This window comes from Mercenaria mercenaria, chromosome 2, assembly GCF_021730395.1.
Source record: "Mercenaria mercenaria strain notata chromosome 2, MADL_Memer_1, whole genome shotgun sequence".
Classification (NCBI taxonomy): domain Eukaryota; kingdom Metazoa; phylum Mollusca; class Bivalvia; order Venerida; family Veneridae; genus Mercenaria; species Mercenaria mercenaria.
The window spans coordinates 118,397,624-118,422,682 of NC_069362.1; the positions used below are offsets into that span (position 1 = coordinate 118,397,624).

A 25,059-nucleotide genomic window follows, 5' to 3' on the forward strand; every position below is an offset into this window, starting at 1 on the left:
TACAGAATTTGAATGAGAATCAGATAATGAATTAGATCAAACAGAACTGGACATTGTAACGACTAACAAAAGAATTGAATTCAACATAAAAGCGATGATCACAAGCAAAAGAAAAATATATCCACTTTTTTATTAATCAACTACTCAGGCAGGCATAGTATGCGCTAACTTTTTGTCAATACTGCTCGTGCATACATTTTATGTTTTATCTATACTATGAATAATTAAATGTTTTCATCATCTTCTTTTACATTTTATTTTTTTACAAGCTGCTTGCACTTAGTTGAATTGACAAATTGAATTATCTTTGGTCGTAAAATACCGATTGTCTCCGATGGTAGTGCCGGATACGCATCGTATATGTGAACTAATCTTACTAAAAGTTTACTGGGATACTAATAGCTCTAAATATACACATACCAAAATATTTCCTTTTGACTTTCCACGTTCATGTTACAAAATCACAAGAAATTTACCAACACAATACAGAACAAAACTGCAATAAATTTAGTTCATGTAATCGGCAAATGTCGAAGAATTGACTGTACTAAGTACAAACATATCACAAGTAGGTTAGTGTATTTATTCAAACAATATGGTGCAGCGTTACATACCAATATGAAAATCTTAGGAATATCTAGCTGTTTTGATCCTAACGATAACAAACGCAACTTTCTTAAGATAGGTACTCATTTATTACAAAAAAGAAATTGTAACACGATCCGCAGCAGTTGCTATATAAACATTTAGCGAAATCGCATATACATGAATCTACGATAAAATAAAGCTGTTCCATTCCACCCTACGATTGTAACATGACACCGCTTCTGTTATAAGCCGACTTAATACTCTACTTTTTCAGTGTTAAGTAGTAGTAATAAAAAGTACATCAAATTATCTGAAACAAACAATTTCTAAACGATGAATTTATTTGTTTATATTTTTACCGTAAGAAAATGTTTGAGCCCGGTAAGTTTCAACTTCAACATCGGTGCATCTAGATCTATATCTGGTCGTGTGCGTAGTTTACAATTATTGCGTTGTAGGCACCACAAATGTCAACTAGATTCTACTTTGACAGTAAATAAATTATAATTCATGTTCCAATCTTCCAGACTCAAATGTTAACGTGTTTACATGCCGCAATGTTCTGGCGTGTATGTTTCAGTGCGATCATGTAGGTGACGTGTACTATTTTTAGAAACTGCATATATAAATTTTGAATGAAATATTTACTTCTGATTTCTATATCCGACCTTAAATGTTATTGAAAATAACATTTTCACAGCAATACTACTTAATACTTCAATTAAAAGTTACTGAATATCGGAAATTTCGTTTTATGCAACGCTTTCTATTCGTGGGGAGGTTTTTATAATAGCACAAAATATATAAAATGATAACATAATTGATTTAATTATATACACTCCAACTTCTAATCTATTTAATTTCCGTCCAGTCACAATCTAATTTGTACCACCCTGAAACTTATTTTTTATAAATGTTCATCAATTTAACTTTTCACTTGACTCACATTTCTATGGTAAAAGACTCCACTCTCACTAATTAACTTTACAGCTGTACCGGTTTGTTTTACAACCTTATAGATTGCTTTCCTCCAAAGTGGTGACATTTTGTTGTTTTTCTCATGCCTGAGAACTTTCTCCTCCACTTTGAATTTTTGTAACCCTTTGACTTGTTTGCCCAATTTTGAATTCTATCTTTCTGAAGCCTATCTCGCCTTATCAATTTCTTGTTAACATGAACTTTTTTCCAACTGTGGAATTTTGGTTTTGATTTCTCTGTTGAACATCAAAAATGCTGTTGAGAAATTTGTTATGCAAAGTAGAGTTGCCTTAAAGGGAATTCCTATAGTTTTTTATGCGCATCTTTCTGCGCAGCCGACACTTTCTATGGAAAACTGAACTGAAGTCAACATTTGTTGAAACATGTTACAGACAATCTTAAATATGAGGAATTTTGAATGAAATAACATTTTTGATAAGTTATATCAGTAATCAAATGTTGATACTGGTTTATGTTGTATTGACAAGTATCATGCCTGACAGGTATCTTGCTATTTTTGTGGTTGTGTTTTCACATCGCATTTTAGTACAAAGACAGTGTTGTTCATATAATGTAAGATAATTGACTTAGTACTGATAAGACAATATCACCTTTCAGATTATTTAGTATTCAATTATAGAAAGAATTAAGAATTTTTAAAACTTTTTTTTTAACTTTTAGCAGACATATGTAATCAATTTGGCCAGGTTCGCGCCATTTCCGTCCGAACAGGTGTTGTATTCTAGCGGTCTTAACATAAAATTTAGCCTGCTGACCCATACATTTTTAGCCATTTTTATGCTCACAATACAATTATCTATACACAAGAAGAAAAAGAAAAAATTCTATGAAAGAGTTTTTTCAAAATTTAAAAAAAATATTCTTCACTATGGGTATTTTTCATTGAAACAAGTTCACAAAAGTAAATAGGAAACATTTTTTTTTTCATTTGTACCTATTATTGTAAGGATAGAGTATTACAAATATGACTATGATATCAAATAAGTATATAATAAAATCTGTAAAAAGAAAAAACCGTATTGTGCTGCCTGGATGTATATTTTGGTTGGTATTTATAAAAAGGCAGAAAATTATGAAAATGTTGAAAAATCGCTGGCAGTTTCAGCAACAGTGGGTGTGTTCAAAACAATTTTTCACAAAAACAAGCCTGGTGACCTATTGTTTTTATTTGTTCATTGTTTTCAGCACAAATTTTCCTATCATATATATTAATTTAAAAAAATTCTATGAAAGGAAAAAAAATATAGGAATTCTCTTTAAATGCAACAAGAATGTGTTAAATGCATCCCTCCAATTTCTGTTTTCTGAAATGGTCGTATGAATACACTTCTTTAATGACTTGTTGAAATTTTTACCAACCCATTTGATCTTGGAAAATAGGGTGTGGACCTACAATGCTTGAATCCATGTTCATGGAGGAAAGAATTGAACTCATCACTGCACAAGTTGGGTGCGTTATCTGTCCGGATGGAATTTGGATAACCAAACACAGAAAACCATTTACTTAACTGATTGATTATTGACCTGCTTATAGTAGATTTCAAAATTGCTACAAGAGGGTACCTGGTGTAATAGTCAATCACGACTAATAATGACTCTTGACCTTAGGGCCTGTGAAATCCATTGCTAGGTCTTTGAAAGGACCAGTAGGTGATTTTGTCATGATAACTGGAGGCTCTTAGGGTGAAGGTGATACCAATTGACAAGCATGACATGACCTTATCATTTCTTCAACCTGTTTGTCTAGAGTTGGAAACCAAACTTTTTCTCTGATTAGCCTTTTTGTTTTGAGAATCCCCATGTGTGAAGAATGGGCTGATTGCAACACACGTGACTGTAATTTTTCTGGAATGCAGAATTCATTACTCTTCAAGATAAGAGAACCTTTAACTGATAAATCCTGTCTGACATGAAAATAGGGTTTTAATGGTTGTCAGATTTGACCCAATTATTTTTCAGCAAACATGTGCGAACTTGTTTTAAGACAGGATCATTTTCAGAACTTTGCCGAAGTTCATCTAAGGTCACAGCTATAGGGACACAACTATTTACAGCAAAGTGCACATAGTTTTCTGTCTGGGTGCAGATTGCATCATCTGTTTCTTTGATTGGTTTTCGACTCAAAATATCCGCCCTGTTAAGGTAACCTGGCAAATATTCGACCTGGAAAGAGTACGGCTGTACTTTAAGAACTAAATTCAATATTCTGAGAGTTGATTAATGTTTTCTGGTGAAAATTCTTTCAAGAGCTTTACAATCTGAAAGTAGTGTAAAGTTGATTCCCCACAAATATACATGAAACCTGAGAATCATGTAAGTGACCGCTAATGTTTCACGCTCAGATTGAGAATACCGGCATTCTACTTCGGACAGCACTCGACTTGCGTAGGCTACGGGTTTGAAAGTACCATCCCTTTGTTTCTGCTCAAGGACCCCGCCAACACCAACAGGGGATCCATCGACTACAAGTCTTGTTTCCGCTTCAGGGTTATAATAGGACATAACCTTTGCACTAATAAGACATTGTTTGAGTCTGTCAAAACTCTTTTGTTGGTCAACCCCCAGACCCAAGGTTGTTTCTTTCTTGTGAGTTTACGTAAGGGCTCAGACAAGGTAGCATAATCTGGGACAAATTTGGAACAAAATGTGACCAGTCCCAAAAACGATTTGACCTCGGTGACATTTGTGGGCGGTTCTGCATCTCTGATAGCCCTGACTTTTGCGTCATCAATCTTGATGCCATCTTTAGACAGAATATGGCCCATGAATTTCAGTTCGGACTTACTGAATTCACATTTTTCCTTATTCAGTGTCAGATTCTTGTCGCGCAACTTTTGCAAAACTGCTGAAAGAGCTTTATTGTGTTTGTTAACCGAGTCTGCAAAAGTAATGATGTTCGAGATGTCCTGTTATAATTGTTGAATAATTCTCTGATGGGTTTCAGGAGCCATGGATATACCGAAATTAAGCACTTTGTAACGGTAAAGACCTTTATAGCAGACAAATGTCGTTATGTATCTTGACTTTTCATCTAATTCTATTTGATGAAATGACTGTTTCAGGTCAAGTTTTGAAAATATAACTGATCCATTCATTTGCATCAGCACATCTTCCGCATTTGGCATGGAGAACCTTTCCCTTATAATAACCTTGTTTGCATTTCTCATGTCAACACATAGCCTTACGTCATTGTCTTTTTTGGGGATTGGGACCAAATTGCGCACCCAAGGAATCGGGCAATGTCTAACCTCTCTAACTCATCAATCTTATTTTAAATTTGTTTTTCTTTTTCATCTTGAAAGGTACTCTCCGAACAGCCTGAGCTACCGGCTGAACTGTTTCGTCAATATGCAATTTTATTTTGAAATTCTTTAATCGTCCTAACCCTTGGAATCTATCCTCGTACTCTGAGAGAATCTCCGATTCGGACTTAACAGATCCTAGAGTTAACCTTCTGCTCTGGTAAGGGACCTATATGCAACAAACCCAATCTACAAGCAGTTGCTTGGCCTAACAGCGGTTTACCTGTGCCCTCATGAAATTCTACACTATGAATGGCATTGTTTATCTCTACATTAAGATTTGTTTTGCCAATGAGTGGTATGTGTTTTGTGCTACTGTAAGGAAATATTCTTGCACAAGAGGGCAACAAGGGTGTTTGTTTTGTTTTCAACTTGTCAAACAAATTCTGATCCATGATATTTACAGAAGACCCACTATCAATCAAAATATCGACATTTTTGACTTGAATCAAAATTCTGAGAGTGGCTTCATTCTTACCAGAGAGTGTGAATGTCTCCTCACTGCTATATCCATCAGAATTATTTGTTTTTAAGAAGTTCACGTGCTTTGTTTTGCACCTTTTTGCAAAGTGATTTAATCCACAACATTTATGACATGTTATTCCGTTTGTTTTTATGCACTGTCTTCCGTAATGCCCAGTGTCACCACAACGGTAACACTTCGCGGTGCTATTGTTTAGTTGTCTTGGTTGTTGCTGTGGTCTACGCTGGTTGTTTTGTTGGCTCTGTGGTCTCGGCTGGTTTGTTAGTTGCCGTGATCCACCTTGTCTCCTGGGTTTGGCACGCAGTTTATTTACCTCAACTTCGTCGAAGGAATGTTCTTGCTTTTGTGACATTAGTTTTGCACGAGTGTCTGATAGTTCGAATGTCCGAGCTACTTCCTGGAGCCGCTCAAGTGTTAAATTGTCAACAGTTTTTTCCTCAGTTCGTCCGATGTACACGATTCCAAAACATGGTCTCGAACCTGGTATTCCGGGTCTTGAAACTCGCATGATACGGAAAGTTTCAGCAGTCGCACCACGTAATTGTCGATGGTTTTTTGTGTTCAGTTGTTTACATTGATGGAAAATGTGTCTTTCATATTGGAAGTTTTTCTTGGGCTTGAAATATGCAGATAAACTGTCCACTGCATCCTTGTATGTTGTTCCGGGGTTGCCTAAACTATCAAACACGTCTTGAACTTCGGGTCCCCCGACATGTGATAATAACGCCCTTTTCTGTGTGTCTTTCGTAACTCCAGCTGCTATGATATAGATCTCAAACCTGCGTACATATTGTTCCCATGCTTTTGATAAATTTGTTTGTTGTCCTATAACTTTAAATGCTCCTGGAGTAGATAATTCAAATTTTGCTGCCATTGTTTTTTTAACTGATGGTAAATCTGATGTTTATTTAATTTTGTATTTCTCAACACATTGGTTTTCCAATTTGGAAGATTATTTATTCCGGAGTAGAATTAAGCGCACTAATTTGTTTGTTATTGTTTTATTCCAATTATTTTGAAGATGGAATTTTGATTTAGCACAATTGTTTTTATTTACTCCAATTGTTTTTAGACCGGAATATTTGTTTTAATCCTCATAATAATTGTTTTTCCATTTTTTAAAAACGATCCCATCCTCGTCGCCAATGTAACATATTTATCTGAGGATTATAAGAGAAAGCCACTCGGTTATGATTTGACTTTATTCTTGGAGAAACATACGTAAAACTACCTACCTACATGATACAAATACATATATATATAACAGAGAGTATTAAAATGGTTATAACTGACTCCGCCTCTTGGATGTGTCTATAACTGTCATTGCTATACACTACACCTCGTACTTAACTTATTAAAAAGTCGTATGATAAAAATTCTTCAGCAATTGTCAACTTCTGATCACTATTTATTTTCAGTCTTTTACACAACACAACGGATAGATCAAGGAAAAATTTATATTTCACAAAAGTATGAAAGTTAAATAAATAATCCAAGAAAATGAAAAACAAAGAATAAGAACTATAAACAAAATGTTTCTGATAAAAGGTTTTAGTCGTACAAATGTAAATAAATGGTCACCCGAAGTCAATCAGTGTGTGCCACAAAAACTTGCAGCTTAGAATACAGTATGCAAAGTATAATTAACCCACTTCTCTGTTATAAATGTATATATCTTTTTAGAATTTTTAGCATGCTCTTTGGTCCACTATATCAGTAACAGATTTGTTCATGAGTTACAGCTTTATCTTTGAAATATCCAGATAACGCTTACATACGATATTTTAAGGTTTACTAGACTAAGTAAGATCTTCAAGAAAAGACAGTAATTTTAAATAATGTCAATGTAACGGTTAAACTGTATTTTCCGAAGTAAACTTCTGGCGGATGATATTATAACTCATTTTTATTCTAATAAAGTATTATCAACCCTATCATTGCCCGACACAAAATTAGACAACGTATCCGTGATAACTTACCGAGTTCATTTCTCTTTATTGTAGGACCGCGCTAAAACTTATGACCCTGAATCATTTTTTTGTTATTGTACATGTCCAGCAGAATTACCTATTACGAAATGCAGAAATAATATCTTATTAGTATTTAAATTTGAACCGACTATACAAATGAACAATGACTGACATAGTAAAACTAAATTGTAAGTCTTTAGACTAGAAACCCTAGAAGCATAGAGCACAATAAACACAATAAGAGCCAGATATGCAGTGCACTCACAAATAGAAACTGTAGTGGAAAGATAAAGCAACATTAAACACAACAAGAGCCACACCGTTAAACCGTTCTACTCACAAATACAAAATGTAGTACAGAGATATAGTAGCAATAAACACAAGAGCCACACACGGCAGTCCACTCCGCTAACAAACAGAAACTGACTTGGAAATATATAGCAGCAGCAAACAGCAATAGGCTAATACCGCAAACCATCCTCAATCAGAAACTGTAGCGAAAATGTTTCGAAGCAGCAAATATAACAAGAGCCACACATGGCAGACCACTAACAAATATACACTTTAGTTGAAAGATGTAGTAGCAGCAAACACAGCGAGAACCACACACAGCAGACTACTAACAAATAGAAACTGTAATGGAAAAATATAGCAGCAGTAAACACAACGAGAGCCACATACAGCAGATCTGTGACCCACAAATAGAAACAGTAGTTGAAGATATAGTAGCCGCACACACAGCAAGAAACCACATACAGCAGACCACCCACAAACAGAAACAGTAGTTGAATATACAGCAGCTGCAAACAAAGCAAGAACCACATACAGCAGACCACCATCAAATAGAAACAGTAGTTGAAGATATAGTAGCCGCACACACAGCAAGAAACCACATACAGCAGACCACCTTCAAATAGAAACAGTAGTTGAAGATATAGTAGCCGCACACAGAGCAAGAAACCATATACAGCAGACCACCATCAAATAGAAACAGTAGTTGAAGATATAGTAGCCGCACACACAGCAAGAAACCACATACAGCAGACCACCCACAAATAGAAACAGTAGTTGAAGATATAGTAGCTGCAAACAAAGCAAGAACCACATACAGCAGACCATAAACACGGCGAGACCTACAAACAACAGACCACTAACAAATAACAACTGTAGTGGAAAGATATAGCAGCAGCAGCAAACACAACGAGAGCCAAAAACTGCACACCAACCATAAATAGATAATGCATATGAAAGATAAAGTATGTGACCCACAAATAGAAACAGTAGTTGAAGATATAGTAGCCGCACACACAGCAAGAAACCACATACAGCAGACCACCCACAAATAGAAACAGTAGTTGAATATATAGTAGCTGCAAACAAAGCAAAAACCACATACAGCAGACCACCATCAAATAGAAACAGTAGTTGAAGATATAGTAGCCGCACACACAGCAAGAAACCACATACAGCAGACCACCTTCAAATAGAAACAGTAGTTGAAGATATAGTAGCCGCACACACAGCAAAAAACCACATACAGCAGACCACCATCAAATAGAAACAGTAGTTGAAGATATGGTAGCCGCACACACAGCAAGAAACCACATACAGCAGACCACCCACAAATAGAAACAATAGTTGAAGATATAGTAGCTGCAAACAAAGCAAGAACCACATACAGCAGACCACCTTCAAATAGAAACAGTAGTTGAAGATATAGTAGCCGCAAACACGACGAGACCTACAAACAACAGACCACTAACAAATAACAACTGTAGTGGAAAGATATAGCAGCAGCAGCAAACACAACGAGAGCCAAAAACTGCGGACCAACCATAAGTAGATAATGCATATGAAAGATAAAGTAGCAGTAAACTCAACGAGAGCCGCACACAGCAGACCACCCACAAAAAGAAACAGTAGGCCGCAAAACACAGCGAGAACCACATACAGCACAGGGGCGTAGCGTGATCAATTTAGATGTTACTCAAAAGGAGAGTGTGGGAGGAGGAATCCTCTCCTCCAGCGGTGTCTGGGGAATCTCCCCCGTGGAAATTCTAGAGCAAATAAATAGAAAGGGTGCCTTCTGGTGACTTTTCTAACCAAAACTATGCTTCTTCAGTTTAGAGACGACTCGGACTGTAAAGAAAGGTCTTTTTAAGTTGATGAACGTTATAAATCGAGATCGGGGAGGGGGGTAGGGGCTGGCATTTTGGAAGAACTTGGACTAGGCTGTCTATTTATTCAGGACGAAATTTGTTATTCACAAATTAAGCAACATGAGTTCTTTTTCCAAACTTATTTGTTGTATACAAAATTTGCATTCACTATACATTTTATGGAAAGACAATAACGTTAATTTCGTATAAACAACATTGGAGTAACATGTATAGCTTTTAAAAAAGCTAGGAGGTGGCTCCCTTAGCTCTTGTTATGAGAGGGCAGGGACGGAGCTCAAAGTGATATCCCATTGAAAAAAGGGTATATGAATAGTACTACTTAAATATTAGAGGTGTCTACATAGTGCTGATGCAAATTTTGCCTTCACTCATTTTTACCACCAAAGAGGCATTCATTCTGCCTAAAATGAATATAAACATTTATTCTGTCTCTTAAATATTTCCAGCCTAATGTCCTAATGGCATTTGTTTCAAATACGCAAGCTTTTAAGTGTTCAACTGGCTTATTTACACGAAGTTTCTCTGACTGTTAAGCTCATTTCTGCAATTATGGAGAAACGATTGGTGCAATATTCTACTTGCGATAGATTGGTCCTTGCGTGTCATTGAGCTCTTTCCGTTCATTAATGACGGCCGCAGCCTTATAGGGCACTATGGCTTTTGTAAGCCAGCTTTCGGTTGGTCATTTTTCATAAACGAAACGCCAATTGTTTAGGTACTGGCTTGCTCTAAGAGCTGGGAGCCAGGAATTGGAGATGCTCGGTGTTCTAGGTAGTTTTTCATAGTGAAATCCTATCGTAATACTGTCTCCCCGAGGCGAGTCAGCATAATATCAATGACGGTCCTTTCCGCGAGATTGCTCGCGTAATCTGACGTCCCTCACCAAAAACATTGACTAAATGACCTCATTTCAAAATTTATTTCAAAATTGGACGCCAAAACTTCCAAAAGAACATTTAATTATAGCTTTAACTAATTTTTCTGACGTCAGAATATCACAATTGAATCGACATGACTGTATGAAAGTAGTAACTGTATTTTCTTGACATTTATTTTGATTTTCTGATATTCCTGGAAAGCAAATTAGTTATTTTTGTAGCAAGCTATCGTAAAATGTAAATATAAGAATTGAATGCTATTTTTTGTGCATTTATACGAATATGAATCACACTGGAAGGCTTCTTGCTAATCATCCAAGAATCGCTAGCGCGATTCATGAATTTGCAAGAAGTCCCAATGTGGTTTATACCCGTATAAACGCACAGAAAATAGCATTCAATTCTTAAATAAGTTACACATGTGTGCATACATGTTACAACGGAATATATGCATATCCCCTTACAGTAAATACTCTAAAATGCCTAGGAACTGATCAGACTGCTGAGGACAAACTCTTACTTATGCACAATTTCAAAATAGACAAAATGGTGAAGTTATTCCCACAGATTCTCATTTCATTCTTTAAGTAAATTTACGGTAAATTCTTTTTTAAATATTGAAGTTATAGGAAAATTTTGTAAGCATTATATTGATTTCTAGACCAAGGTAATTACTAAAAGTTATTGTTTGCCATCTGTTGCATGTTTGTAATATCACAATCGTCCTTACCATGAACATTTCTTTTCCAAACTTGCAATTTCCGTTAAAGGTATCTCTATATTCTTTGGAAACAGTCAAATAAATAATAATGCAGAGGCTTATAGGAGAGATCGTGTTTGTATACAAATCCGTTGTATTTTCTATTTTAAGAACTGACAGTGATCGGGTGGGCAGACGATGTAAACAGTGATGTGTTTCTTCTAACGGCCTAAACTTTCTTAACACACAGATTATACCAATAATTTTTGATCGATAGAAAGGTTATAAAACAAGCAATTTATTAATTACTTTTAATTATTATTTCGAAATAAAATGGATTAATTATGAACGCTTAACTTACAGTGTTTTTCTAAAAAAAAATAACATCACTACGCCGCTATTAGAATTATATGTCATTTAAAACGGATATTCATTTTTTTTTTTTTAAATATTTGAATACGAAAATAGGAAAATTGTAAATATTTCAAAACTTTATAAATTCTGAAAATCTATAAATGAGCGAAAAAGTTAATTAGAAATCAAAAATTCCGATCCCATACACAAACAATGTACATTTAACAAGAAATATCTTTAAAAATGATGGTCGGCGAATTGTAATAAGGAAAGAAGTTTATGAATTTTTCATCTAACGTTCATCTTTCATATAACATTTTTCTAATTACAAAACTAAACACCGCACTTTAAATTGTTTCATAAGCAAAGTTTGACCGTAGTCATATCACATAGATTAACTGTATGAGATTCAGTCATTATATAGCATATATATAATGAAACAGATTTCAACTGATATCAATATTTGCATACCATACTAAAGAAAAATATTCATATTTAATAAGTCAGTTAAATAACTTATAATAAATATATCAAAGCAAACAAGTACTCATTTTAATATGCAATCTGAATAAGTCACAAAAGCAAGAAACCTTTTCATATACAGACGACAATTGTAAAAAGGAAAATCTTTTAAAAGCTCTTCTGTACATAAAAGACTCCCTTACACACCCTTATTCATGTGATACGCAGACCGTATTCAGTTCTTTCTTTAATTTGATAAATGTTGGTATTTGAACAGGTTTTTATCATATTTATTAAACCTACTTATCATTTTGAGATATATCAATATTCTTGCTAGATATACTGAGCCAAAGTTAGCTTTAAAACTGTGAACAGCGTCGTTTAGGATAAACGCTTTGTCTACATTTCACTCAGCGTAGCACAATCAACAGAGTGAAAGAAATTGACACTCTCGTCCAATCAGGCAGAGTGTTGCATAAATCTTCCATTTTGATAAATTATCTCTAATGCGTTATCAAGTAGTTTGATTTGCAAACTGATGTCACGTGGCATAGGTAACGAAAACGAATTTAGACGGCGTTCGCCGAAAAACATTGTTTTACCCACCACAGATAAACAGATGTTAACGCGTGCCGTCACGGCGATCGTTTCTATTACTAGCAAAATTGCAAGCGAATTGGCCAACATTCTGCATTTGATAGTTTGCAAAGCGTTTACATAGACTTAGATTTTAACATTCATTTTGACGTTTGTTTTTATTCAAACATTTTGTATCATTGTGCTGATAAAACTCGTGAAAGAAGAGGCTTGTTTGAAAAACAGCTCAGGAGGAAATAGAGGTTAGTAGTACTTTGTTTTAAGTATTTTGACTAATTTCGTATTTCTAATAACATAAATAGGTAATTTTACTTTGTTTTAAAAGATGAAATGTTTTGGAATATAAAATAAAATATTTTCTACAGATAAGATCTCAAACATGGCCTTTGACACGTGCCAAGCTCTTATATAAAGTTAAACAACTTCTTATGAAATTATAGAAAACAAACAAAAATCACATATCAATTTAAAATGCAAATAAGTGATTGAAAATGATAGAATTAAGATAAGTACTTCAACTACATTATAAACCTCGATCAATTAACCGTCTCTGCAAATAATTTTGTTCAAGTAATCTTTTGATATTTTACCTGAATGTTTAGAATTTGTTATGGCCAAACAGACGTTTCAACAAGCTCCGGATAATCCGTTATTATTGCCAATTTTCAAATAGATAATTATAGCATCTGACAATTCTTGAATGTGATCATAAGTAATAACAGTAAGAAATAATAGCTTTATACCGTAATGTTCAGGGACTAATTATTTGTTATCTTTACCTTACTAGATATGGGATAGTTTGCCTTCCAAGGATTTTCAATTTTACTTCAATCTCAAGAATTTAAATGAGAATCAGATAAATGAATAAGATCAAACAGTAATTGAATTCAACATAAAAGCGATGATCAGAATTAAAAGAAAAAATATATCCGCTTTTTTTCAATCAAATAATCAGGCAGACATAGTATGCGCTAACTTTTTGTCAGTACTGCTAGTGCATACAGTTTATATTTGTTTCTATATTTATAAATTATTGAATGTTTTCATCAATTTCTTTAACATATTATTTTTTACAAGCTGCTTGCTCTTAGCTGAATTAAAAAAAAGGATTACCTTTGGTCGTAAAATACCGATTGTCTCCGATGGTAGTGCTGGATAAGCATCGTATATGTGAACTAATATCAAATATTTCTTACTTACTAAAATTTTACTGGGACACCAAAATATTTCCTTTTGACTTTCCACGTTCATGTTACAAAATCACATGAAATTTACCAACATAAAAGAAGACAGCACTGCAATGATTTTATTTTCATGTGATCGGCAAATGTCGAGGAATTTACTGTACTAAGTACCAAAATATCACAAGTATGTTAGTGTATTTATTAGTCCCATTCTGGTTGAAAAACAGTGCCGGGGACTGCGGTTTTCCGTCCGTCTGTCCGCAATTTCGTGTCCGGTCCATAACTCTGTCATTCATTAAGGGAATTTAATATTATTTGGCACAAATATTCCCCGTGATGAGACGACGTATCATACGCAAAACCCAGACCCCTGGCTCAAAGGTCAAGGTCACAATTGGAGGTCATAGATCAACAGGGCCTGTCCGGTCCATAACTCTGCCATCCATGAAAGGATTTTAATATTACCTGACACAAATGTACATATAATTAGACGATGTGCCATGCATAACTTTCAGACTCCTAGCTTAAAGGTCAATGTCACACTTGGCAGTCAAATGTTAACATGGCATGAACAGGGTCTGTTTCGTGTCCGGTCCAGAACTCTGTCATCCATCAAGGGATTACAATATAAAAACTTTCTTACATTGTAACGTAGCATAAATGTTCCCCATAATGAGACGACGTTTCATGCACAACACCTAGAATCCTAGCTTAAAGGTCAAGGTCACACTTGGAGATCAAAGGTCAATAAGTTTTTTTTTCCTGTCCGGTCTATAACTTTGTCATGCAAAACAGGATTTAAATATTAGTTGGCACAAGTATTCCCCTGGATGAGACAACATGACATACGCAAAACCGGACCTTCAGGTGAAAGGTCAAGATCACACTTGGAAGTCAAAGCTCCAAAGGGCTTTTTTCCTGTCCAATCTTTAACTTAACAATCCTCAAAGGGATATTAATATTAATTGGCACAAATGTTCACCACCATAAGATGGAGTGTCATTCGCAAGAACCTGGTCCCTAGGTTTAAGGTCAATGTCACACTTAGAGGCCAAAGGTCAAATACAAGAATGACTTTGTCCGGTGCATTTTTTCTTCATGCATGGAGGGATTTTGATGTAACTTGGCACAAATAGTCACCACCATAAGACAGATTGTCATATGCAAGAACCAGGTCCCTAGATCTAAGGACAATGTCACAGTTAAAGGTCAAATGTCAAATTCAAAAATGACTTTGTCCGGAGCATTTCTCTTTCATACATGGAGGGATTTTGATGTAACTTGGCACAAATGTTCACCACCATCAGGCACTCTTGGTTTTAAAGTAACATTCCTTTGTTGTTACCATAAATAGCTTATATTGTAACTTTTTATTACTTGCCGTAGTAGGGAAAAATCGACATGCATGTTACATCCAGATTTTAGTTGTATTTTGACCTTTCGTTACCTGGTAAAGAGTTTTATGTGGACTTATATTATATAAACTCCTTTTTAGGATTAATTTCCCTTTGTTGTTACTATAAATAACTTATATTATAACTATTTTTATAATTGGCCAAAAGAAATATATTAGTGTAGGCTATAAGCCAGATGATTGTGCACTTTTTAGAAGAGTTTTAAATTTGTATGATTCTTGCGTATTGTATCATAATATTACAATTTTAATGTAGAACCCATCGCTGCATGAAGTATTTTACAAAATATAGGTCGATATTTAGGAAACTTTACCAGTGGAGATTTTCATTATACTTTTCATATCTTTTTTATATTTTGCTCAATTCTAAAAATATCTTGTACAAATATTTGTCTTTTAAATGCCGACGCGACACATATTTATTTGGTGTTTGTTGCAAAATTATTGGAGCGTGTCAAACTTTATTGATTAAAGCATTCTGCATGTTAAAGATGTATATTGACTTATTTTGAAAAAAATCATGTAAAGATTAAGGTTGGAGCCGTGCCAACCAGAATTAACATAAAAGTGGATAAAATGTCAATGTACGCATAAGTAGATTGATCTGAAACTTTTTAGTTAAAAATTTCATTGCAATGTTTTCATACAATGTTCAGAAGCTTATGACAAAAACAACTGGACCGTGACAAATAGTATTTATTGCAAGTATGCACGTATTCATTTGTAGATATTGACAAATACTATAAAAAATTCATGCAGATGATAGCCAATAAGACGTTCATATGAAATAAGGCAAAGTGTCAAAGCGAGCTTTACGACTTTGTTACTACTCGAAATGCGCAGATTCTTGAGAAAGTGTTCAAATAAGTAACGAAGGTAGTAATTCGCCGATTCTGCCGCTGTGGTCACGCTGAACACTGAAAGTAGTATGTGTTAGTATATAGTGCTATTTTCCCGTCTAGTTGATGTATTTACATGCCAAATATAAAATGTTCTTAAACTTGAATGTCTGTGGATGATTTAGAGCTATGTAACGTTATATTGTTCTATCTTTTTGTAGATCCGGCAGGATAGGATGTAAGTGAATGTACGTACCTGCTGAAGTCTTCCCAATATTATCGTTTTATCAAGTATCTCAGTTACGTGACCATGGCTTCACTGCATTATGGAAAACCCAATACATTTTTTATTTACTGATTGTCTATTGATAGACTTTCAAGACGAGGGTTAGAAGGGCAAGATATGTAACACCAGACATGCTGGCAAGAAAATACTTTGCATTGTAATTTTACATTGAAAATAGTAGCGGAGACATTCAGTACATTGTAACCTATAAAGAAAAAATTAAAACGTTGCCATTTCTTACAGGTACGAAGATAGTTAATAGCTCGATATGTCCCTGAAGAGCCGTGTCATGTTTCTCCAATTTCATTCTAGAATATTTCTGTAAAAATGTTATCATTTTTCTATCTAGCTGGAAACTTTGATAAATAAGGAAGCTTGAGCAACCGGAAGACGTTACATCATTATCATTATTATTGTACCACATATATATAGCACCCTTTCCATGACAAACATGCAAAGACGTTTTACATAGCACTAACGAAGTGCGATTGTAGAGTCAAAGGTAACTCCTAAACATAGTCACACATTTCCCTCCAATCATTTCTCATATAAGCATTCAATTTTGTACTTTTGCTTATGAATCACACAAAGAATTACTAACAATTTCATAATCTGGCTATAAAAACATACCATTTTCTTGTGGAAGTTATGAACTTCTGAGCCCACTACCTGTTCTCTTCATTGAATTTTCCAGAATTCTCTAAGAGGGTCACGAACCCCACTTCTATTTTTACTTAAGTTACACAGACGAGTAGTCGTATGTGTACACTTTAACCTGATTTGCTAAGTTTTTGTCAGAGATGGTGTAAATGTCCCATTTATCTTCTCTCAATTTAACATTTCGCGGGAAGGACCCTTGACCCCATCTCTATTTCTACTTTAGTTATGCAGCCGGGAAATGTGTACATTTCAACCTGATTCTCTCAAATTCTTTATCAGAGATGTCTTAAAATGCACCATTTTGTCTTTTATAACATCAAAGTACTCTTGGGGAGGACCCTTGAAATCCCATCGTTACTTGAATACCAATTATGCAGGCGACTAGTGCAAACTTTTTAACCTTATTTCTTCATATCTTTTTTCGAAGGTTGTTTAAAATGCACAGCTTTGACCCCGAACACAACCCTCTACGTGTACTTCAATTATGTAAGCAAGTAGTGTGACATTTTGCTCAGAAGTTTGTCTGAAATCGCTTTAAACTAACACAGTTGTATTGTAAAGAGTCAAAACTTTTCAAGACCTCAACTTGGCTCCAATATTGCAGACGAGTTGTGTGTACATTTCTGAAATGTTTTGTCGAGATTGTTCTATCTAAAATAACTAAAAATACACCATTTTGTCTTGCAGAATTTCAAACAAAATCTCAGGATGGGCCCCTGTAACCATGCATTAACATTTGCTACAACTCCACGTGCTTTCTATGGTTGAAGAAAAAAATGTTCAAATTAACTGATGACTTGTAAGATAACAGTTTGTACCCAAGCCCATATATGAAACACTGTAGCGTAGTCACACCCGTAATTGTATTGTTGCTAACAAGGTTTACTATAACTTATATTCTTACTTCATGTTTACTCATATAAAATCAAAACAGAAAAATGACAAAGAATCTTAGAAAACAAATTTCTGTAGCACATAGACTATATCTTGGGGCCTCACAATTAGATCTTGTCCAAAGGACTTACAGTAAAACATCTTTGATTGTCATTTAAGTTATAATTTTTATCTACTTTGGTGGAAAGTCAGATATTACACATCACGCACTAGCTAGAATATTGATTAGATAGTCATCATATATACCACGTCTGAATTAACATATTACTAAATTTACTAATCATGAATTTAAACGCACGTGATAAAGCTTGAAAAAACACAAGGATACTGTTATAAGGAACGTGATGTAGCACACATATAACATCTGTTGTTTACAACATTGCAAACAGAATTCGTGACCCGGCAAATTTGTTACATGTATAATTTTAAGGCAAAATTGAAATGCAATATATATATATAATACATGTACATTGAATGGACATTAAATGTAAATAAAATCTATTACAAAACAATGATTCATACACACATTTTAATACAAATATGTAACTATGTTACAACTCTTTTTTCCGAAAGAATTCTGCCTCCGTGTTTTTCAGGGCTTGTTACGGCACTGATGTTTTAATCTTGTCTATTTAATAAAAGATAAGGGTAAAGGTCTTGCTAATTATCGTGTCACCCCTTTTAAAAGGGCTAGCCAATTTGGTTTATGAGACACATTTATTGTGCGTACCAATTTCCTCACAACTCCTAGCACTTTGCGTTGTGAAACTAAAATCCTATTTTTGTTTTTGACTCCTGATTAACTTGAATTTAAAATGTCACTGATAAATATTGCTTTATTTAACGGCTTACTCCTTTTGGAATCATGTCCTGCAATGCTTACATTAAGGGAACATCTTAAAGATCTGTAATGGTGACAAGCTTATGGCTAATAATTGTGTTTATGTTATTAATTTCCCTTTACTCGCATCTGACCTTGATCTGAAGGTTTAAACTTGTTCTTGACCCTGAGAACAAATTGTTGGATATTTCTGAAGGACAATCTGACTAAAGTACTTGATCTTCTAAACGAAGATCTGAGAACGACCCATTCACATTCGTCTTCTGTATATTTTGGATTTCCATTATTGCTATTTTTATGTTACCCAATCAGGCGACTTGTTCGATTGTCAAAGAGTAAGAAAAATATGCAGTTATTCCAGGACTCGAACCCGGGACCCCTCGCTTACAAAGCAAGTGGCCTACCGACTGAGCTAACCGGCTATCTGATACATTTCGACATAAGAATTGTAAATATCAAAAGTCAATGCTAGAGGTAGATTTGCAAGATGTTGTAAGCTAGGCTCTGATTGGCTAGTGAAAGGGCCGTCAGAACGAGGCAATGAATAGGTCGTTTTCAGATCCTATGCGTAGCGTAATAGGAGATGTCTTTTAGTCAGACTGTTCTGAAGGACAGAAAACAACTGAAATAACGGTGTTGAAGGCAAGAATCTGATATGTGTCAGACATTGTCAGCCTTAGATAGTGTATAGAGACGGATAGACAGACAGATTGAAATATTAAAAAATCTCGTAGATCACGAAACGACCCTCCCCAACCCACCCCTTGATGCATTCAGTAACTGCACAAAAAATACAGAACCTATTCGGTCATTGTGCACTGAACGTTTGACGTACTGACATCAAATCAAAATTAAAGGTCATTTGCCAGTCATAAATGACCTCTAGATCAAATCTGATTTAAGATCAAAGAATTTTCTAGTTATTTGACAAAATATTTTAACTGTTCTGGGTCAATGTTTTACCTTTGATCTACTGATCTCTAAATCAACAGGGGTCATCTGCTGGTTATGATCATGCACCCTATCAAGTTTCGTAATTGCGTGGTTCTAATCCTAAGCGTTCTCAAGTTCTCATTCGGAAACGGTTCAACTGTTCCGGATCGCTGTGAACTTGACCTTTGATATACTGGTCTCAAAATGAATAGGAGTCATCTTTTGGTAATGACCAACCACCCGATAAAGTTTCGTGATTCTAGGCCTAAGGGTTCCCAAGTTATCGTCCAGAAACTGTTTGACTGTTCTGGATCCCTGTGATCTTGACCTAATGATCTCAACATCGAAAGAGATCATCTGCTGGTCGTGTCAAATCTCCTTATCAACTTTCAAAATCCTATGCCAAAACATCCTTGAGATATCATCTGGAAAAGGTATACCTGTTCTTCGTCAATTTGACCTTGACCTTTGACCTACTGACCTCAGTATCAGTAGTGGTCATCTGCTGGTCATGATCAACCTTATTATTAAGTTTCGTGATTCTAGGTCCAAGCGTTTCCAAGTTATTGTCCAGAAAATGTTTAAATTTTCCGAGTCACTATGACTTTAACCATTGCCAAGTGACATAAAAATCGATAGCGATCAATTGCTGGTCATGACCAACCTCCTTATCGGCTTTCATAATCATATGCACAAACATTCTTGAGTTATCATCAGAAAACTGTAGACCTGTTCTTCGTCAATGTGACCTTGCCCTTTGACCTACTGACCTCAAGATCGATAAAAGTCATTTGCTAGTCATGATCGACCTTTCTTTTAAGTTTTGTGATTCTAGAACCAAGCGTTTCCAAATTATCGTCAAGAAACTGTTTAATTATTCCCGGTCACTGTGACCTTGACCTTTGACCTACTGATCTCAAAATCAATAAAAATAAATTTGCTGGATATGACCAACTTCCCTATCAAAGTTCATGATCCTAGGTTTAGGCGTTCTTGAGTTATCATCCGGAAACCGATTGTTCAACATATTAAAAGACCGACAGACAGACCGACCGACTTCTGAAAAACAATATACTCCTCCTTCTTAGAACGGGGGCATAAAAATAGGGCTTCACAACTAATGAACATGTCATTTACTACTTACAACATCGTTTTCGGAAAGATATCTAAACAGAACTTTCCAAAAATTAAACTTTAAATGTACCATTATAAGTGTTGTCTAATTTTTCTATAATTTTACAAATTCAAGGGCTGTAACACTCATATATGCATATCTATTTGAATTTTTAGCTCCCAGACTGATTAATAATTTCCTCCGACATACATTTTGCATAAAATTTTGGAAATTTGTATTTCATAAAATAATATATGGTGGGTGTTGTATACTAATACCTTTTATAAATGATTTCAAGGGGCATAACTCTGACCCTTATTATTTACCATTAAAGGCTTGGTAGAGGTGGATTCTACATCTAAACTGTTCCGTTATAGATAGTAGTATTGTATTATATAAAGATCAAAACTCTTCTTAAAAGTGCACAATTCGGCCATATTTTCAGCCTTATAGCCTACACTATATATGAAAATTCAGGTGCTAGTGTAAAGAAATTTGCTATGACGGGCGTATATTGTGACATTCTGGTACTCTTGTTTATATTTATAGATGTTATGAAACAATCAACAATGTAGGTTTCTGTAAATGCAAATTTTAATCAAAGTGTTCTGTTATAACATATAATATTGTTTATACATCATTGACAGATATCAGTTCATTAAGTTATACTGCAGTAGGGAAAATTAAGTGGTTTCCAGTAGGGGATTTTGTATTGCATGGCAATACTTCATTCACTCGTTTAATCAAGATGGTGCATCGTTACATACAATACCAACAAGAAAATCTTAGGAATATCTAGTTTTTTTATCCTAACGAATAAAAAACACAACTGTCTAAAGATAGGTACTCATTTATTACCAATAAAAAGAAAATTAAAACAAAGAAAAAAATAAGATAAAACAACAGCAACAACAAAACAATAAAATAACATAAAACATAATGCACTAACCTGAAACAATATGAAAACAAACTTTTAAACTTACCACATATACAATGTTAAAAGTTAATTTTTTAAGAATGTCATTATAATTTTGTTAAATTTATTTCTACATAAAATGGCCAAAGGTAATGAATGGCAGTGGATGAAAAACTTTGATAGACGAATTCAGCTAAGACATCCACAATCTTGTATGTCAACGTATTGGTGAAGAAAAGTTTTAACAACGATCGAGCATTATGCGTTTTTTGCTGTATTTTGCCATTCCTCAGAAAATCTCGCATAATTATTTCAAGCTCTTTGAAGTAATTATCCGGAATTCCTCTGATTTCTATTTCAAAATTTATTTTTGATATAACACATATATATATGTTTTTAAAATAAGTTTTTTTTCGATTAAGTGTGAGACCCCTCGATTTCCATATTTATAGGCAGCTATTGATTTTATTTATTTATTGACATCCAAATTTCATTGAAATCTATATTGTATCAATGACAAACGCTTAATATTTTTACATAGTTTTTAGTCTGTTATATTTCTTAGAATTTGCAAGTCCTGTTTTTCAACATCTCAGCTCTTATTTCTTAAATGTAGCCTATTAACATTTCTGGATTTTGACAGCCGGACAAACATTCATGTTTTGTGGGAAAACAGGTAAGTTACTAAGTCGGACTTTCGAGTTAGTATCGATATTTCAAGTTATATAAATCGAAATTTAATGCATAGTCACTAACTCGAAATAAGAAATCCAATTAAAGACAAAGCAAAGCACGAAAACAGGGAAGCGATCGAGAAAAATGATAATATTTAACGAAAGTATATTTGAAAGTTAAATGAATTACTTAAGGAAATGACAATAATAAAGAATAATTGATATGTTTCAGAGCTAAGATTTAAGTCGTATGACTGTAAATGCATGGTCTTCAAAAAAATGCAGCTTAGCAAAGTACAACCTCTATAGAGCAACACCCTTTGGGAGATACTAATATTGACTGTTATGAAGAGGTTGTTGTTCTGGAGAGGTAAAATTGATAGTATATTTCAGCTTAGGGAAATTTTGATGATGTTGTTATAGAGAGGTTTTCGCTCAAAAGAGGGCCGCTCTGGTGAGGTTGTACTCCTAAACACACTTGTCTCTCTTGTACAACGTTTGTCATACATACATTAACGCCGTGTTAAAATGTACTTTCAGGCTTGACGTGGTTAAAAAGAAGTTACAATGAGGCATTTTATTCAGTACGTAATTCTGATCTGTCTGCTCGGCACTGTCTTAGGTAGATACATAGCAAACACTGGGATAGATGTGGCAGCGTCTGTCAAAGAAAATGAAACAGCGCATAAAGGCGTGCGACGGCTGTGTCCACGATGTTATGGTTGGAGGAAATTACAAAGGAATTTCAGCGGTGCATCTGTCAGAAAACTGTTAAAGAATTAACTATTGAACCCTTTGATTTACGCCATACAAACCTTAGGCTAGATTTCTTAAATCCTCTGTATATAAAGAACGATGTTGTGTATTTACAGTACAGATAAACGGGAAATAATATTATAAATGTATATCTATATCTCTAGATGCCTTTTTTATGTCTGTTCACCTACTGTGTGTCCATTAAATCTGTAACATATTTTTCATTAGTTACGGCTTTAGGTTTGCAATATCCAGATAACAATTATGTACAATCTTGCAGGGGGTTGTTTTAAGAATCCTAACACATTAAATAATATCAAAGTTACTGTAACGGTCAAACTCTATTCTCCCAGGTAAAATTCTAGCTGATGAAAATGTTTGAAAACTTATCCAGAAATTCATATAAACGTCTGCAACAAATAAAATCAAAATTGAAATTTCAGTTCTTTTAGAGTCCAAAATGGCTGAAATACGTTGTGAAAATAACCTTCAAAACTAGTTAAGACATTTTGAAACTTAAAAAAGTCCCCGATACCACCCTTGGAATGATTAAGAAAAATGACAATGACGTACATTTAAAGACTAACGAAGGAAAAAGGGGGGAAAAAATCTTATTTGTTTTTAGATTTATTATCTATTGACAAAAAGATGAATTGTATAGAAACAAGGTTTCTCTAGCTTCTAAATGTTGATGATTCGTTTCGATTTCTTACTGCAATCTCCAAAGCATTGTTGTGATAGTATGCCCTATCAACATTTACTTACAATTTGTGTTTTCATAAGTTCTTCTTTGACAATATAGGGATAAAAATGTAGGGACACACAGATAATTTCAAGTTTGTTTTGCATGTTTATATATTTCTTTTTCCTATGCACCCATAAATTTCGTTTATCTTTAAAATGAATGCAAACCTAATGCACTGTAAAGAATGTTATGCTTAAGCTGTAGCACCATCTTGGAAAAATATTTCAATATGATCACAATTTTGACGTTGCTTGTTCTCCATTTAATTTTTAGACTTCTGATATACTAGTATATGATTAAATGAAAGCATACAATCAAATTGACAGTGAAGCAGTGTGAAGATTAATACAAATAAATGGCAAACGACACGTCAATAAAATTTTACCTTTCTTGTTGTCAAGTGAAAAGATTCGTGTTTGGCCTATGTTTTCATTTAACATTTTTAAACTTCACGCTTTAAGATAGTTCTTCACGTTCGGATAAAAATATCTACAATGTAGAATTGTCCGAATATACTTAGACAATTAGGCAAAAAAGGATAGGGTCGTGTGCTCGATGTTATGCTATATTGGTTTGAATAATTTTGACTTCATTTTCTGGTTCTTTGGATCATGGAGTTAATTCAACAAATGTGTAATAGAGTTCCGCTTAAGCCGGTGCTAGGGGCGTGAGAGGTGTTGCACATTTCATTACCTCTCATGAACAGACTCAATCAAACAGAGTCTGCAATTATTCTTCTTGGTTGCATACTTTGCTTCCAAAGGATCGTTTTACAGATTTTATTAACTATAACAACAGCAATCTTTAAGTGCCATGTGGCGGCTCTAAAATGTCTCCCCGTACTTGGACACTGTGTTGTTATATTTTCTGGTCCTTTGGGATCGTGGAGTCCATTCAACATATGTGTAATAGAGTTCCGATTAAGCCGGTGTTGGGGTGCGTGAGAGGTGTTGCACATTTCATTACCTCTCATGAACAGACTCAATCAAACCGAGTCTGCTATTATTCTTCTTGGTTGCATTCTTTGCTTCCAAATGACCTTTTTACAAATTTTATTCATAATTTTGATTAAGTTTTCGCGAATATAATATTCTCTATAATGTAGATTTTAATGACATTTTTCACAGTCTTTTATTGGCATACGGCTTATAATATGGTGAAAAATGTAAGATATTTGTCCATGATTAAACAGATATAAACATGATTACATTTCAAGCTGATTTTAAGACATTTTTGGATGTATTTAACATCTCAGATGTTTTAAAATCATATCATATCATAACTTAAGA

General features: G+C 34.4%; 1 long non-coding RNA gene across 1 annotated transcript; it reads left to right on the forward strand.

The window, feature by feature from the left end:
* Positions 1–12,194: 12,194 nt before the first annotated feature.
* On the forward strand, positions 12,195–24,154 carry LOC128555397 (uncharacterized). Its single transcript, XR_008370033.1, has 2 exons — positions 12,195–12,756; positions 22,810–24,154. It is a non-coding gene; the product is annotated as an uncharacterized LOC128555397 (long non-coding RNA).
* Positions 24,155–25,059: the final 905 nt, after the last annotated feature.